The sequence below is a fragment of the Sylvia atricapilla genome, chromosome 3 (assembly GCF_009819655.1).
Source record: "Sylvia atricapilla isolate bSylAtr1 chromosome 3, bSylAtr1.pri, whole genome shotgun sequence".
NCBI lineage: Eukaryota > Metazoa > Chordata > Aves > Passeriformes > Sylviidae > Sylvia > Sylvia atricapilla.
Window position 1 is genome coordinate 77495159 of NC_089142.1, and position 16526 is coordinate 77511684.

A 16526-nucleotide genomic window follows, 5' to 3' on the forward strand; every position below is an offset into this window, starting at 1 on the left:
TTTTTCTCCTTCATTTAGGCAACAGAAACAACCATAATATCCCTATGAACCAAGTCATAGTGTCAGGCATGTCATGCTTTATTTTATGAAATATTTCTATCATGGGATGGGCACTTCCTCCCTAGGGGGAAAGCAGAAACAACTGCAATGGTGTGCTCAGAGATTAGAAGTTTGCCATGGACTGAACTACAAAACAGAATTCCTTCCAAGTCCTGCCATCATCCTGACTGCCACATGCACACATTTCATTTGAGCAGATGGGTTTCTTTAGTACTTTTGTGCAGTGTAATTGCATTTTGTATTCAGTATTTTGGAAGCCTTGAGGTGGTGCTTTTGTGGACTGTCTTGATAGATTACTTGAAACAAGCAAGTAGGCTAGGAGCTCTTGGGACAGATGTGGTCAGCTACAATACATTCGTTTTTAGAAGAAACAGGATACCCTGCCAGTAAACTTGTGATCTTATGCAAAAGCACCAAATGGTGTGAACGGGGTGGGCAGCACGAAGCCAAAGTTTAAACGTTGGCAGTTGTCATTAGTAAAACCAAAAGCCTTCACTTCTACTGCTGGAGGCTACTAAGGGGAGGTCCACACCCACAACCTACAGCAGTTTAATAATAATAAAATGTCAAGCCTATACAAATCCATGTGTGGGCACTCTCAGGTGGATTTCAGGCAAATTGTATTGATTACAAGTGGAGGCTAAACTAATAAATCACTTTTAAAAAGGCTTAAATTTTACATACAGGGCAATATTTATTCAGCTAAATTAAATTCAAGCAGCTTTCAAACCAAGCCAAATTAAATGTACATGTAGCATTTTCCTTCTACTTAAAGACAATAAATAGAGGCATATGCAAAGAGTCCCACCTTGATGCAGAGGCACCTCTATGGGTCTCAGTTTATCCATAAACTTTCCAGAGGCCCGCACACAGAAGACTTGTATTCTTTACAAGATTAGGACATTCTTGGGGCTTTAAATAAGCCAGACCTCCCCTCATCTCCCTCCTCCAAGCCTACACAGCACATCAATGAATGTTTGCATTAAACAGCTTCCATCTGGCAGCTGGAGGAGTGCTAGGTGGGAAATCCAATCAGTAGCAGTATGCAGAAGAAGAAGTTGAGAAGAAATCACGTGTCTCATGAGAAAGTTTAAGAGTACCTTTCCTTGCTACACCTTTTTCCATTATTCTGTCTTAATCATATCTAGGGCAAGCTCTTCAGGACAGAGGTCATCTGCTACCTCGTAGATGTAATGGAGGCTCTCACAGTAAGACCCTTTCCTGTAATTAGTCTCCACATATATTAGTGTAATTACCATAATAAGAATCTCAGCTGGGACTGCACGTTTGTCTACACAGGTGCAACGAAGACATCTGTTTGGGCTCGAGTCAGCAGGCATCTTAGGTTGCCTACTGTGTGTTCCTGGAGTTTAATCACTCCCAGCAGTTAGGTATTTCTTGTAGCTGGTCTGGACCAGTTTATTTATTACAGTACCCACAGCTCTATTTCTAGAAATCTCTGAGCAAGTGACACTGGGGGTCAGGTTTGTCCAGGGTCTGACACAGGCAGGAGCTGTGCTAGGCAGGACAGGGCAGAGATGCCAGGCTGTCAGGCAGCCTAATGCCTCTGCCCAGCCCATGACCTCAGCCATCACATGCAGCTGGCTGCAGGAGGGCACATCTGGCTTACCAGTGACCTTTGTTGTATGGAGCAGGGACACAGAACAAGGGAGAGATTGTGGCACTGCTCCATGAATGCAAAACACAAGTCTTGCTGTGGGCAGGAGAGGAATGAAAATGGAATATAGGAGTCTTGGGCTCATCTGACTTCCCAGTACTCATTCACCTTTGTTGCACTCCTTCACACCTTCAGATCATAATTACAAAATAAACCATAGGAACTGTCTGCACCCTACTGCTTTGATTCACGTTTTTTGTTGGTGGTGGGGTGTTTTTTTGTTTTTTGTTTTTGTTGTTGTTGTTGTTTTAATCAAAGAGGAACTTCAAAAGACACAAAACAACAGAGTGGGATGTCTGTGCTTGAAAAGAGGATAGGACAGGTACTCTGCTGGTGGCTAGCTAAAGCCAATCCTTTGGTGAGACAACCAGCAGTGCATGAGGTCAGGGTCTGTACTCAGAAGCTTCTCTCCACTGCTGCTCCCTTCTCACTCTGGTCCTATGCTCCAGCATGGGTTCTCTGTGGGCCACAGTCCCTTCAGAGGTGCACTTGCTCTTCCATGAACTTACCAATGGGCCAGAGGTTCTTCAGGGAAGTACCTGCTCTGCCACAGAGCACCTCCTTGTCCTCTGACATTATTATTGTCTCTTTTCTTCCCTCCTCCTACCCATTCCCTCGTTCTCTTCATGTTTCCTCCTTCTCAGAATTTTCTGCCTTTTCTTAAATACGTTTTTCCAGAGGTGCCTCGGGTTTGGCGGGTGGGCTCAGCTGCATGGGGTCCCTTGCAAAAACAGCTGGAAGTGGCTGCGTCTGACACAGGGCAGCCCCTGGCCTCCTCACATAGAGGCCATTCCTGAAGACTCTGCTGCCAAAACCTTGGCTCCACTAAGCTTAATACTTACTTTCACAAGTTACCCGATCAGCATAGAAGGGTATTATAAGCCATTTTAAGCCCTAGACATCCAGTCTTCTATGGGAACAGAAGTTAAATTAATAGGACCAGAGGTGAGAGATCAAGTGGCTATATGGATCCACTCACAAGGACTACCCAGCTGTTGATTCAGACCCACACACATAAGACCATGGTGTCTTTTACAAGCTCATAAATTAGCATATGGAGTACAATACATGCTGACCTAAGATAAAAGAGAAGCTTACAGAAATCATGGGGAATGCCAATGGACAGTCACACGACCAAAAACTTTCAGTAATCAGAAAGTCACTTGATTAAGGCTTGAGCTTCTTAGATAGTATTTTGTTTAGCATTCCTTCTGTGAAACATAACCAAGATGATTTCAGAGACAACATAACACCTCTACCACCCCCATTCCTTATAAGTTACCTAAAATAATGGACAGCTTAATAACTGGATTTGTAAAAACAACAACGGTTACATTCCCAATGGCAATACTAGCATTTGTGGAATTGGTTCTCTACAATATTTTAGGTTTGTCCCATCCACTTCTATATTTGTTTCCTGTATTTACTTTGTTGGTATTGGCCTCTGCAATTTTAACTCCAGCTAATAAATGGCAGTAAAATCTGGGCAGACATCCTTGGTTTGTTACACATACTGTGCTGATGACATCTTCCACTTCCCATGGGTCAGGGTAGTAGAGTTGCCCAGAATGCATCAGGTTAAAAGGGGGAGCTAAGGAAGGCTTTTGTTTGTTTTCAAAGGAAGGAAATCTCCCAGCCATACTTCTCAGTACATTTGTCGTGAAAATGATTTTGCTTTACTCCCAGTAAAGGCAAATTACCAGTATCAGACATTTGATTAACATGTGTGACACCAGGGGATGCAGCTCTTCGAAGAATCTTTGTGCTTCAGACACATTTGAGATCTCCAGCACTGAGGGAGAGGACAGCAGCAGCAGTAAGAGTTTCACACACACTCTCACACTCTAATTCGATCTTTTTTCAGAAGCCAAGCAAGACACCATCAATACCTCCTTCAAGTTATACTACTGTCTGTAAACCTTCCAAGAAACTCTTGGCAATTATCTTTGCTATTCACAGACTTGCACAGAGCATTTTTCAAGAGTAAGTCTGTTTTGTTAGCCTAGTCAAGTCAAGGTTAAAATACATCTTAGGAGTGCATATTCACAACTGGTTACGCTGTTACATGCCTATAATGAGACTGGTCTAGCCCAAGCAAAAAACAATTCTTTTAGCTACTTAAAAAAATAAATCTGGGGAAGTAATCAACCCTTCAGTTCTGGAAGACAACCCCCCAGAATATTTATTACCATATATCTGCCACAAAATATTTTAATATTTTATTATTGTTTACCTAAACCAGCTATGTTCTCTTCAAGACAAGCCAGAAAATTCACACTTATTTATTAATTAGATTACTAAGAATTCCTAGGCCCTGTCTGCCTAGACTTTCTTGTATGTTCAGCTTGAAAATCCACCACAGTGCTTGTTATGTCTTATATTTTAACTAAGCCAAAATTTTCAGTAGCAGCGTAGTCCCTGGGTACTGGCTTCTTTCAAGCTGTTAAATATTCCAAGAGTTATGACAGTTTTAGAAGTCAGCACTGCCTTTAGTTTCACACAACTTTTCAAACCATTTTAAGCCACAGAGGAGTCATAAGAGCATGTAACTTGTATTAAAATTCAGTCAGTTGGATATCAAGTTCTTGCCTAATAAACCCATGGCTACTAAATAATTTTTTCCCTTTTTCGTTCCATATCATTCCATAATTTCCAGTCATTTACTACTGTAGGCCAACTACTGAAGGAACAGCACTGGGAAACAGGCACACTGCAAACATCTGTGCCACCCTTTATAATGATGCCACAGGAATTGCAGACACATGGAGCTTCTCAAGGCCACCGAGATCTACAGGCTTGTGCTGGTCACCCAAACTGTACAGATTAAAGCTTAATGTCCCAAAAGTAAAATTTTAAAACACTTCCCCTTTTCCGGAGGCCATCTCTGCAGCTATGCTGTGCCAAGGTAAGACAAAAGCATTATCTGCAGTCACAGACACCACTAGGGAGAATTCAACACCTCCTGCTTACCTGCTATCATTTTCAGCAATGATGATCATATTTGATTTCTCACTCTTTCTGGTTTCTGGCCTTTCCCAAACTGAAGAACAACAGTTCTTCAGTTACTGTACATCTACTAAAAGCAAGGGTATCACCTTGTGAGAAGGAGAAGTTAAATGCATGCCCGTTTTTCCTTCTTCAGTCCTTCTTTCCACATTCCGTCGCATCTCTCCCCGTGAATTCACAATGTCTACCTACCCTAGTGTGAGGAGTGGCCTCCCTGTGTAGTGAGAGCAGTTTTGCTGCTGACCTTTCCTCCTGTGACTACAATCAAAACCTAGATTGGCTTCAGAAACGTCTCGAGCGTATATTTACAGCCTGGGAAGTACTTATCAGTGCAGTAAACTGAAGGCAGCAACTGGCAAAACAATAAAGGCAGGAAGAGGCTTTTAGAGACTTAAGTAATGGGAAACTGGATGTCTGAGAGGGAGCAAGACAGAGTTAAAAGGACAGAGGGCAGGACAGAGCTTTGTCTGCTTTCCCTCGTTTGGCTGTTACGGTGCATTTGTAATTAGATAATCCTTTTGTTTTCCCTTTGATGAACATAGAAAATGGTTCACATGTAACTGCTATTTCCCCACAGACCTGTTAATAGGTCCCACACGAGGAGGGTGGCTGCACCAGTTGCTGATGGCCAGCCACCCTTCTCAATCCCTGGTGGCAGCTGCCATTCATTTGAGAGCTGCTGCTCTTCAGGGAGAGAATGCAAATTGACACAGCACGCTGGGAAACAGTGACAGACACGGGCACAGACAGACCTGCTGCGTGACCCTTGAGCTCATGCAAATTGCAGCCTCCTGCACGCTCACACCGAGCAGAGATGGCGGGGTTGGGTGCCGCTAGGGTTTTACAGCTGCAGAAGTCACCAGTGCCTCACGACTCACAGGCAAGCAGGTCTGCAAGAAGCTGGTAAAAAAAAACAGCCTGGAGGTCAGGAGGGATCCAGTATCTTTCTTTTTGGAACTCTGTCAGCAGATGCTGGACATCAAAATCTGTAAGCAGTTTCTCACCTCTAGTTATTACTTCTGAGTTTCCCTTGGGAAGATGAGTGGAGCAATGGCAGCTTCAGATTTCTTAATGATGCAAAGAGAGCATTTTAAACACAGGCATATAGTGCTTCTTGGGCCAGTTCAGAGTCTTTTTTAAATACTAAGCCTCCAATGGAGAAGAGCAGCAAAGAGGTTATTGGCTGGTTTTAGTGTGTCTGACTAGATTTTGTACTCTTTTTTTCAGAGGTAACAAAGCAACCATCAGTGGGCTGACTAAACTTTGTTTCCTCACAAAGCAATCTACTAAGAAACATGCCCTGGTTAGTACAAACATGAAGAAAGAGCAAACCTCTAAAACTCTTTATGATACAAGAAATCTACAGAGTACAGGATGTGAGAACAGAGTCACCACAGTTCCTATATTCCTATATCCAAGCTCTTGGACCAGAGTGAGTGTTATTAATAACCACATACCTTCCTAACAATAAGACAGCTTGCAGCCAACAAGTTAAATGGCTTCTTTAAAAAGAGAGTAATGCAAGAATGTGCTGTATATAAAAATATACAGAACAGCAAGACAACTTGAAAAAGGGGAAGGAGCAGTGTAAAAACAAAATCTCAAAGAAAAAAGGGGAAAAGCATCTTACAGCTCCTGCTCTAATAAGTAATACTTCAAAGAAGCAACTTTCATATTTATTTTGCTAATATTATTTTGGCAGTTACATATTTATTGCATGAAAGAGTGTTTAACACAGGATTGCAGCTACACAAGTATCCCACTTCCATAGCCACAGAACACACTACTACCACAGGACTTCAGAAAAACAAACTCTATCAAAACCCATTGGTTAAATTTGCAAAGCTCATATCTTAAGATACCACATCGTAATTCTTTAAAGCTCACGCATGCTAAAGATTCACCATTATTTGAAAAGCAACAAGAACAGTTGCTGCAGCTGTAACAGCTGAGAATCACATACTGCACCCAGTACACTTTTGGCATGGTAGATAAAACCCTGCCAGTCAATTGGCAATATAACAGCTTTGCAGTTCAGACCATCCCAAGCAACTTGAAAGACTCTTGTTGAATTAATCCAAACCTGTTTGTTTTGAATTTATAGAGGACACCCATAACCCTTTACTCCTTAGCATGTAATATAAGGACCTTATCAGAATTTCCTTACAGGTCTGCTAAACTCCAATTTTTATTTTTTTTTAATCCTGTGGCTATGTAGTAAAGCTAATATCAAGTGGAAAATGTGGTCAAGTAAGCGGAAGAAATTAAAGGGTGAAGTAGTTGGGAAGATCTTGATTTAAAAGCTGATTTAGAGGCTTAAGGACTTGTTTTTCTTCCCCCAGTATTTAGCATTGAAAGACTGGCTGCTGTTGCACTTAGGTTTTCAAAACAGCTTTGTCCTTTTCAAGCTTACTTACAGGAGAAAACTATATTCCTGTAAGCACTAGTATACGAGATAGCCATGCTCAAGGCAAATTTTACACCAGTTTCTAATTCAATATCATTAAATCAGTTCAAGTATTCAAAAAGGAGATGGTTTTGAAACTCAGACACAAAGCAAGCTTAAGATACATTAATCTGAAAACCACATCTCTTATTTTAGTTCTGCAATATGAGCTGAGAACTAGATCCAAAAGAAGGATTAAGAGCCCAAATCCTGGCTCCCTTTTACTTCTGTGGCCTGACTCCAGGGATATGTTTCTCAGCCTGGTCTCTCACTTCTCACCTCCTCACCCCAGAAAGTGGCTGTCTAGGGCTTGTAACCTCTTTCTGCACTTTTGATATTAAAGTCTGAGCCAGTAACATCAAGAACCTCCCTACTTAGGTGACTCCTAAATCCTTTTGGGATCTGTACACACAAAGTCTTCTGCCTTGACTGTGTTAAGCATCCTTTAGTCACACCTAATATGCCAATCCCACACTACATAGGTGCAGCCATGATGCCCAAAATCTTTTTCCAAGAGCTCTGAACAGTCCTTAAAGCTGTGAGAGGTACAGGATCAACTCTTCCATTAATGGAAGGATTGCAGATCTAGTGCTATCTTGGCTGAGACTACAGAGGAGATTTACCATCCTCAAAACTCAGTGTAATTCCATATTACATAAAAAAAATGAAATCTCTTTGGTCTGCAGGGAGCAAGCAAGCAAGAGCATGACCGTATAATTTTTAAGGGGAAGAGCACTCACTCAAGAAGAGGAGAAAAGGTGAATTCTAGTTCCTGTCCCAATTCCTACTCAAGATAAAAATATACAGACTGTCATTAGGGCAGGGCCTGGAAACCAAGAGTTTTAGGAAGGGTGGCAGCTGCTCCAGGAAGCATGTGTTCATGAATTCAGCAAAGCAGAACATGAGTAAGCAAGCTAAAGCAGGCAAGACATGTTTAGCAGAGGAGATTATTACTAGTCTTTTAAGGAAGCTATTTCATGAAGAGCGTGATAAGACTGGAATGTCATGGCTATTCTGATTTGGAGGACGAAAATCACTATATATCCAGATAGTGAGTTGACTCATGCCCTATCAGCAGACTTTTTCTGATGGAATTTTCCCCACTGGTAATCAATTCTGTATTTGCATAAGATGGGGTTTTTTTTACTTCCCACTAGCAACACCAGAAATTTCCAAACAAGCTCAGGGCTTGAACAATGCGTTGCTGTGAAATAAACAATTTACCAGTGTGTGCCACACAAACCAGCACAAAGATTATGGATTGGGTGGACCTAAGTGAATTATGGGTTATGAATACATGCCGATCTGTAATAATGCTACTTCAGATTAAGGAAATTCAATTTGTTGACAACAGAGCTTAAGCTGGAGAAATGTTCATTTTTCTAAAGAACATGAACAAGAACACAGCATGATGACAAAATATATATGAACCTTTGGTCATGTGTCAAAGGCAGCCTTATCAACATGTTTAGCAATTATGCAAATACCCCCCATACAAGCCATATTCAGTCTATTTGACCATATCATGGATGACTTAAATTCCAGTCTCTAAGACTGATTTCTATGTTGAAAATCTTCAACCTGTTTCAGGCATCAAGGGTAAAATTTACTTCAGAAACAATGGAAAATCCTTGTTCATCTCAGAGATCCTGTTCCTGCACACACCTGCACCCCAGAGCCCCTTGCACCAGATCATCACTGCTCTGAGTGGAACAGGTTTCTGTAGAAGGGGTTGAAAAGAGAGGCAGCTTTAACAGGAGTGGAAGGAGTTTTATATGGAAATGTATCGATATATATAACATGTAATATCAATATGTGTATATCAGCAGCTGTATTTTAAGCTTGGTATGACTTTTGTGGTAGTCCAAAGCAGACATACTGCTGAATCGCTAATATTAAATTTGCGTCAATTCAAGATGATACAGCTATTTTCTCTTTGCAGGAGCTAAATATTGAGGTATCTGAACAAGAATAGCTCAGGTCTCACTAATTTCACTCATATTATTATGCCTGGCAGGTTCTCAAGATGCTGAAGCCCACTCCCCTTGCCCAAGAAACTCCAGATCATTAGTGAGTAGCATATGCATAAATCACAGGTGGGAGACTACTCTGTAGAGAGAGTCAAACCATTTCACTTATTTGAATGTGGTCAAGGGGAGCAGTTATTCAGAGAAGTGAGACAGCAGATGGCCACCAAAACAACCAGAATAGTTCTCAGGGGTAATTGTATTTTCTGCTGAGCTGTAAACATCAGCCCTGTGAGTATTTCCACACACCCACATGTTGTTCCTGACCTCAGAAACATTTAGAGGTTAGCTGAACTTTCTGATGGGATCTCTCATGAATTCAGCTCGGCAAGTACCTATGTATTTGCAGGATTAGTCTTTGTAGCTGAACTGGACTCACCAAATCTTATTTGTTGATGTTGCTGGTGCTTGTACCTGATAATCTTTTACATTCATTACAAGAGAAAAGCTCCCCCCCATCACAACACCTCTATTCTGGTGGTCAGGTGGTTTTTAGATACGTTATACCAATAAGAAAACTTACCAATGAAAAAGTGCTTTGCTGGCTATTCACATTGAATAGAAAAAACACAGAGAAAAGCAATGAAGAGCAAAAACCAGAAGACCTGAGAATTTGTTTCAGGTTTTGGATTCAAACTCCAAGGTATAAAACCTTGTTATTTCTAACTTGTAAGAAAGGGCCAGCATGAAAACAAATGTATCAGATTCAGCAGTGAAAAGTGAATATACCATAAATATGTTAAAAGAAAATGCTCAGTGCAAGTTGTTCAGAGTACCTGTACAAATGTATTGTAGCTAGACCTGGGTAGCTTAGGAAAAAAAGAAAAGGACACAAGTGCCTGTAGAGTATTTTTAAAAGTAGTTTCCTCTCTTTATTCAGGAATATCCTGGGAGTGGCTCCTTGGTACAATGGCATTTTCAACTAGAGAGAGGGGCTAGCACAACTGTAGTTGCTCCTCAGCTAGATGTTTAGATATGGAACAGAAATACAGCTATCCAGAGAACTGCCAGGCTGCCCTGATCATTTCCTCAGAGTAAAGAGAAAAGATTTAAGGGGAACCTTATAATACTCTCAGTTACAAGGGTCTGCACTGAGCTTCTGCACAGGGACAGCAATGTCCCCACTGTTACCCAATCTCCTGTACAATGTAGTAAAAAAAAATTCCAGGATGAACTTTCAGTTATGTATTGACTTTCTAGAGATCCATCAAGGGGAAATGCAGGGGCAGAGTACTTCCCCAAACAAAGAATCCTGAGATTTAATTAATGTGCTTCATGCTTATGCAGACCTGCCTTGACTTACAGGAATATAATGGGGATGTATATCCGAGAAGCTGAGCATTTTTAAAATGAGATCAGGATATTATAAAATAATATTAAAAGGTGATGGTACAGAGGCTGGGCTTTTTGCTTGAGTGCAAAATCAGTGTGTGCCCCAGTGGTGTTCCATGACTGGTGTTGCAGTGACAGATATTGCAATTAGAATTCATGAGAAAAGACAAAAAGTGAGGAGAGCCTGAAGACTGCACCTACTTCTCAAAGTAAACTAGCTGTATTTAACAGTAAATATTCTTACCAAAATGAGTTAGTGATAAGGATTGAAACAATTACACTCTTGAGAATCCTGTGATGTTGATCAAGTTTTCTTCATTTCGTGGACAGAGAATTTAAAAGTCTAGTCATGAGTCTTGAATTTAATTCAGAATCAGATACAGCAATGACCCTGCTTGGAAGCAGGGTTTTTTATCTTAAACTTTGCAGATCCAAGTGATGATTTATTCTCCTTGATTGTAAATTACCTTTATAATCAACAGTAAAGAGGCACAAAACTGAGCTCTCAATTTGAGGCAATTCAGTTTCTTTGAGACAATTCGGTTACCACTGTAACAAGGTGTTTTCAGACATTAGTACCTGAAGGCAAGCTCAGTCGTGCAGTTATCTAATGTTTACTTTGTAATCATCATTTTGTCTCTTTTATATTACACTTAATTCCCAGTGCTGCCAGAGAATTAATCAGCTGCACAAGAGGCACATGCAGCTGGCTCACAGTCCAGCACAGCCATATGGCTTTACATCAACCTTCTGCACCCACACTGGCACTGTGGATGTGGAGAAGCAGGCATGAAGAAGTTACAGCAGATACGGATTGAGCTCATATCTATTTTCTGGTGGATGTGGGGTTTAACTTAGGTTTACAACAAGGTCCTTCAACAGACTAAGACAGTTTGTCTAACAGAGATCACTCCTTACAAATACAAAACACAGTGTCTGGAAACAAGCACACCATGGCATAATCGTACTCAAAAAGCAGAATACCTACAGTTCTGAAGAAAAAGAAACTTATTCTGGGATCAGAATAAAAAATGACAGGCAACAAGTTATTCTCCCTGCCCCACACAGAATGGAGATGGGGACAGGATAGAGGGGCCCTGTTGCAACCAGGGTCCCCAGGGCACCAGGGGCGTCTGACACAATGCCAGGTACCCCAGGACCTGCAGGCGTGCTCTGCTAATGGTGCTCCAAGGTACCCCTGTGGGAGGGCTGCAGTGGGCTGAGAGTACTTCAGTTCTTGGTTCAAAGGCAGCCTACCCTGGGAGGCACAAACAGGCAGGAAGCCACACAGACTTCTGGTTTTGTGAACAATTGAAATCGATAGACGTTTTCCTATAAAATTACCGATTAACTATCAAAATCACAAACTATGGTTTAAAAGAAAAGTAAAAGTCTTCAAAGAGAAACAATGTTTCATTTTCTTATGTGAGAAATCTTTGAAAAGCTTATTCTCCCCACCTTTAAAGAAGAGACTGCATGCAACCTGTCAGTGTTTACTCTTAGACCTTTCTCAACAGGACCCCACTGCTCTGCCTGCCCCCCTTTAACCTTCCCCAGAGCCCCTCAGTCTTATCACATATCAAGATCCATCATTCATTCATCTGTCCCCGCTCCTCTTAAGCCTTCCTCCAAAGAAACCTGATTCATGTCTATGTAAATAATTGATCAAAAGTTCCTTTTTATATATCCTACACTCCAGTTTTAAAAGAGAACTTCAGACCATAAAAGTCAAAAATTATCAGACAGGGACATCAATCATTCATGGAGCAAAACCACAAAACATGCCAGCACCCAAAAATAAATTGAATTAAGAACTTGGAGATATTTAGGAGACTCCTTTCCTGTTTTTTAGGGAGGATTTTTCAATCTTCAGAATCTAATTATGCATTATTATTCAGAATGGCTCAATAATATCTTAATCAGTACATCTTCAGTCTTCCTGCATTTCTCTACTTCTGCCTTTTCCTTTCAAAAAAAAATCTCTCCATTCACCCCAAGAAGCAACCAGTCACAAGCAATTTTGTTCAGATTGATCACACTGTTTTGAGGGAGTACCTCTGTCAACTCCTCACACTACTACTTTTAAGCCAAACACTGAAATTTCTCTATACTCAAGTTGCATCACTACCGATTTACTAGCTCTACAGAGAAAGGAAAATACAATCATCATAATCAGCCTCCTTACTCTAGCATGTGAGTAAATAAGCATCATATTCCCTTCCTGGCTAGCACGAGGACAAACACTGTACCTGCCTTGTTCCTGCAAGACCAAAAACAACGCTGTTAATCACAGGTCAGAAAAATACAGAAAATCTGAGCATGAATGACTGCTTATCAGTGAAGTCTCAAAAATTCTTTCAAAAATTCATAAAAATACTTTCAAGTATTTTAATGAAAGGTCTAGGATGAAAATGGGAAAAGAGTGACAGTTTAGGAAAAAAAATCAAAAACAAGGAAAATCACTTACTGTACTTGGTTCTGCAGAGGTACTCAACACAAACATCACCCTTCCTTGTCCAGCTGCCAAGTGCTAAAGCATGAAATGAGCAGCTGTTTCCTTCAAGCTGGGGCTGTGTGTCTTAACTAGTCACATGCCCCTCCTGATAAATCTCACTGCCGTGCCAGGAGGTTAGAATCTGAAGATCATTATTCCCCCTATTAGAAAATCCTTTTCATAATAGCCTTTAGCCTTTGCTGAAGCATTTGACTGGAACACGGCTATGTGCTCCATAACTTCTGGTTTTTTGTTGGTAGTTTTTTTTAACGACTAACACCAAACGGTATATAAGCCTTAATCAACAGTAGGGGCAGCACAAGTGGAAAGTTAAACACATCCCCGTTGATTGCTTCAGGTTTTTTTTCTGACTTCAGACTTTGCTGTGTTTTAATACAAGAATTTAAACAGGAACAGGAAAATTTAAAATGCTGTTGAGTTCCTAACGTTTTTAACACCAGACCACTTCAGTTATCATACAAAATACATGAACAATCCCACTTTTGGGGATTAGTTGTTCTTAAGGTTAACATTACTATCTTTTGTGTTTGGACAGTAGAGTGATGATTATATTAATACTGGAGATCACTATAATTTTTGCATCTGGCATTTTTACAGCATGTATTATATGGCTGCATTTTGCCAGACGTTGTATAGTCAGACTGAGACAGACCCTTTGAGGTGTGGACTATCAGTCTAAAGAGAGAGAGCAAAAAAAAAGCATCCTTATCCTCATGTTCCTAGATGTAGGACAAATGAAGGAGAAATGCTGAAGTCAAGAAAGGAATAGGTTCTAATGGAATTTTCCAGGGTGATGTGTAGTCGCACATTACTGAAATTCAACTGAGACTTTACACTTAACTCCCTTTAGCTTGGTCACATGTTTAAAGATATTTAGGTATTTAAGGACAAAAGTGTACAGTCAATGGTATTTCGAGGGTGAAGTGCGAAATATCAATTTCTGAAATTCCCGTCCCACATACAGGATGTGCTGTGCTGAAACCGTGGCAGTACCACAAACTGGCAAGACTGAAAGGTCACAGGCAATTGCCATACATCACTACAGGACATGGTAATGGTATTTTGATGTTTGGTAAGCAATCCAGACCCTGCAAGACACCATGGTCTCATTGGATTACGAAGGGCACCATAGGGCATTTTTCTGAAAAACAAACTGCACCAGTAGATAGTGCTGCAACCAAGATTTGGACAAATTAAAGGAATTTCTCAGAGCCAGCTGCCTGTTTTTAAAATTGTTAAAATAGAATAGTGCATCTAGCTGACACATTTGTAAGAATCCAATGAAAGCCAGCGAATCCCTGAAGATGAAGTCTGCAGTGACAAAGGGTAACTCGGGTCGCTTCCTTTGACCTTACCCAGCTCTTCATATTACATAAACCAGCACATGGTTACAAAACCACGCAGCCACCAGTGCTGCCAGCATAGCCTGGAGCAGGGAAGAAGCTCTTGTGTTTATTACCCATGCCTGCCTTTGTGAGCTTCTCCTGCCTTTGTGAGCTTCTCTTGTTTCTCAGGACTCTGGGGAAACAAGTTTTCAGAGGACAAACTCCCATTTGGATGGACCTCTCTCAACCCGGCCAGGCAAGGGTGTCTCTAGCTGTGGGGAGGCTCTGGTCCCAGCCTGCGGAGCCAAGGAGCTGTGGGATTGAGGCTCCTGCTCAAAGGGCTGGAACTGCATGAGGCATGGCCTCCTCTTGGCCTGAGTGAGGGGGTTAGTGCAGAGGGAGGAGGAAGGCCTGGGAAACAGGGAATGTTTGCTGCAGGTGTGTCCCGATGCACAGTCAGGCTGGGAAACACCTCAACCTCATGCCAGCCTGGGAGACTCCAAGAGACTGTCCCAGGGCATATGGCTCTGTGACCCAGGAGCCTGCACAGCTGCTGAGGAGGCTTTTAAAAAGGTTGTAAAAACTATGAATTTAGAAAAGCGAAATAAACCCATGAGGAATGAGTTCATTTAAATTTAGCAACTGGAGGAATGGCAATTTCAAAAAGGGAGGGAGAGCTGTCCTGGCAGAACTGACTTGGAAGATCATGTGGCCATGGATCACAGAACTGGTGTAAACACCTGGCCTGGCTCAGAGAAAGGAGATGGGACTCACTGTGCTTTAAGGCACTGCCCATTGGCCAAATGACTTATCCTTGATAAACCCATTTCATTTCCCATAAAAAGCATCGAGGGTAACAGAATTTTACATGCAGCTTTAAAATTACTCCTAAATTTCTTTACAACTTTGTACAAAATTACTCCCTGTCCATACCAAAGAATGTCTTCCAAAATAATCTATTTGCCCACAAATATAATTTTCATTACTTTATCCATTTCTCTGATTATGCAATATCAATTGTACTCTTTCACATTTTTCAGCAACTGTTAACATAATTCATTAAATACTAGTAGTACCTGGGCCATTTGAAATAGCGCAGAGTACAATGTCATCACTCTGTGCTGAACAGCTGTCTTTATTTGGTAGTCATGCTCCACATAGGAACATAATTTGATGATAATGACTGAATGGCAATATTTCACAAACAACTCAGGAAACAGTCCCTAAAAAAAAAGAAAAAAAAAAAAAAGTAGCCTTTGTACTTTCTGAAATTAATAGACAAATAAATTAATTTTTATGGCTTTGTAAATATTGCCATAAACTGTGGTTTATTAGGGAAAAAGTTCATCTATCCTCATGGTAGACAGACAATTTTAAGTTTTTGTGAAACAGAACATAGAAATAATTTGGGTGTAATTCCTGAAAATAAAGATTTTAAAAATTTTGCGGAGGTTTTCCCTTTTTTTCTATTCTTTCCTGTTTTTTAAAAGAAATACTGACACACAAAAGAAGATAAGGTAGTTAATGCTGCTAAAAAATATTAAGTGTTGTGTTCTTACATCTATCAGATGGCATCTTAAATATCACAAAAATATCCACTTTGCTGTGTGGAACACAACAGTATTCTGCCTTCTCTTTCTCCTGAGAAAACAAATGAACACTAGAAAAGGGTACATTTCTTCATCTATGGACATTCATTTGGGAGTAGGACATGATGATTCTTGTGAGTTCCTTACAACTCAAAGGATTCTATGATTAATGCCTCAAATAAAAACGAAGAGATGAACACAGATTTCTCAGTCATGCTGAAATGAGACATGAGAAATACTGAAAAGGAGCAACAACAAAAAAGTACAGTTAGTCCTGAACTGTAATAGGGATGTGTGAATATAAGGTAAAATTTTTAATGTCACGTAGTATGGATAGTGTTTAGAATAGCCTCAGGGAACTAATGAATGGAACAGCTGTCCATTTTGAATTGGGTTGAGATTAGGAATTTTTTGCTTTTACTGATGCTGGATAAATTGACCCAGAGCCTCTCCTTACTGTAGGATAGGCTTTATTTCATGGCTTCTTTTTAACTGTTGTTTCTCTTTTTTTTTTTTTTATTTTTATTTGTTTAGATGCACTTGGTTAT

General features: G+C 40.6%; 1 protein-coding gene across 4 annotated transcripts in view; it reads right to left on the reverse strand.

The window, feature by feature from the left end:
• RASGRP3 (RAS guanyl releasing protein 3) overlaps positions 1–16526 on the reverse strand; it is a 58878-nt gene that overhangs the window by 33235 nt on the left and 9117 nt on the right. For 2 of the 4 annotated variants that reach the window (XM_066315898.1, XM_066315894.1), the window contains exon 1: positions 13017–13129. The exons of 1 other annotated variant lie outside the window; for it this stretch is intronic. The gene's annotated coding sequence lies outside the window, so the exon portion shown is untranslated. Of the gene's footprint in view, positions 1–13016; positions 13132–16526 lie in introns of those variants that run through there. One more of the 4 variants, XM_066315897.1, reaches the window with a different exon arrangement.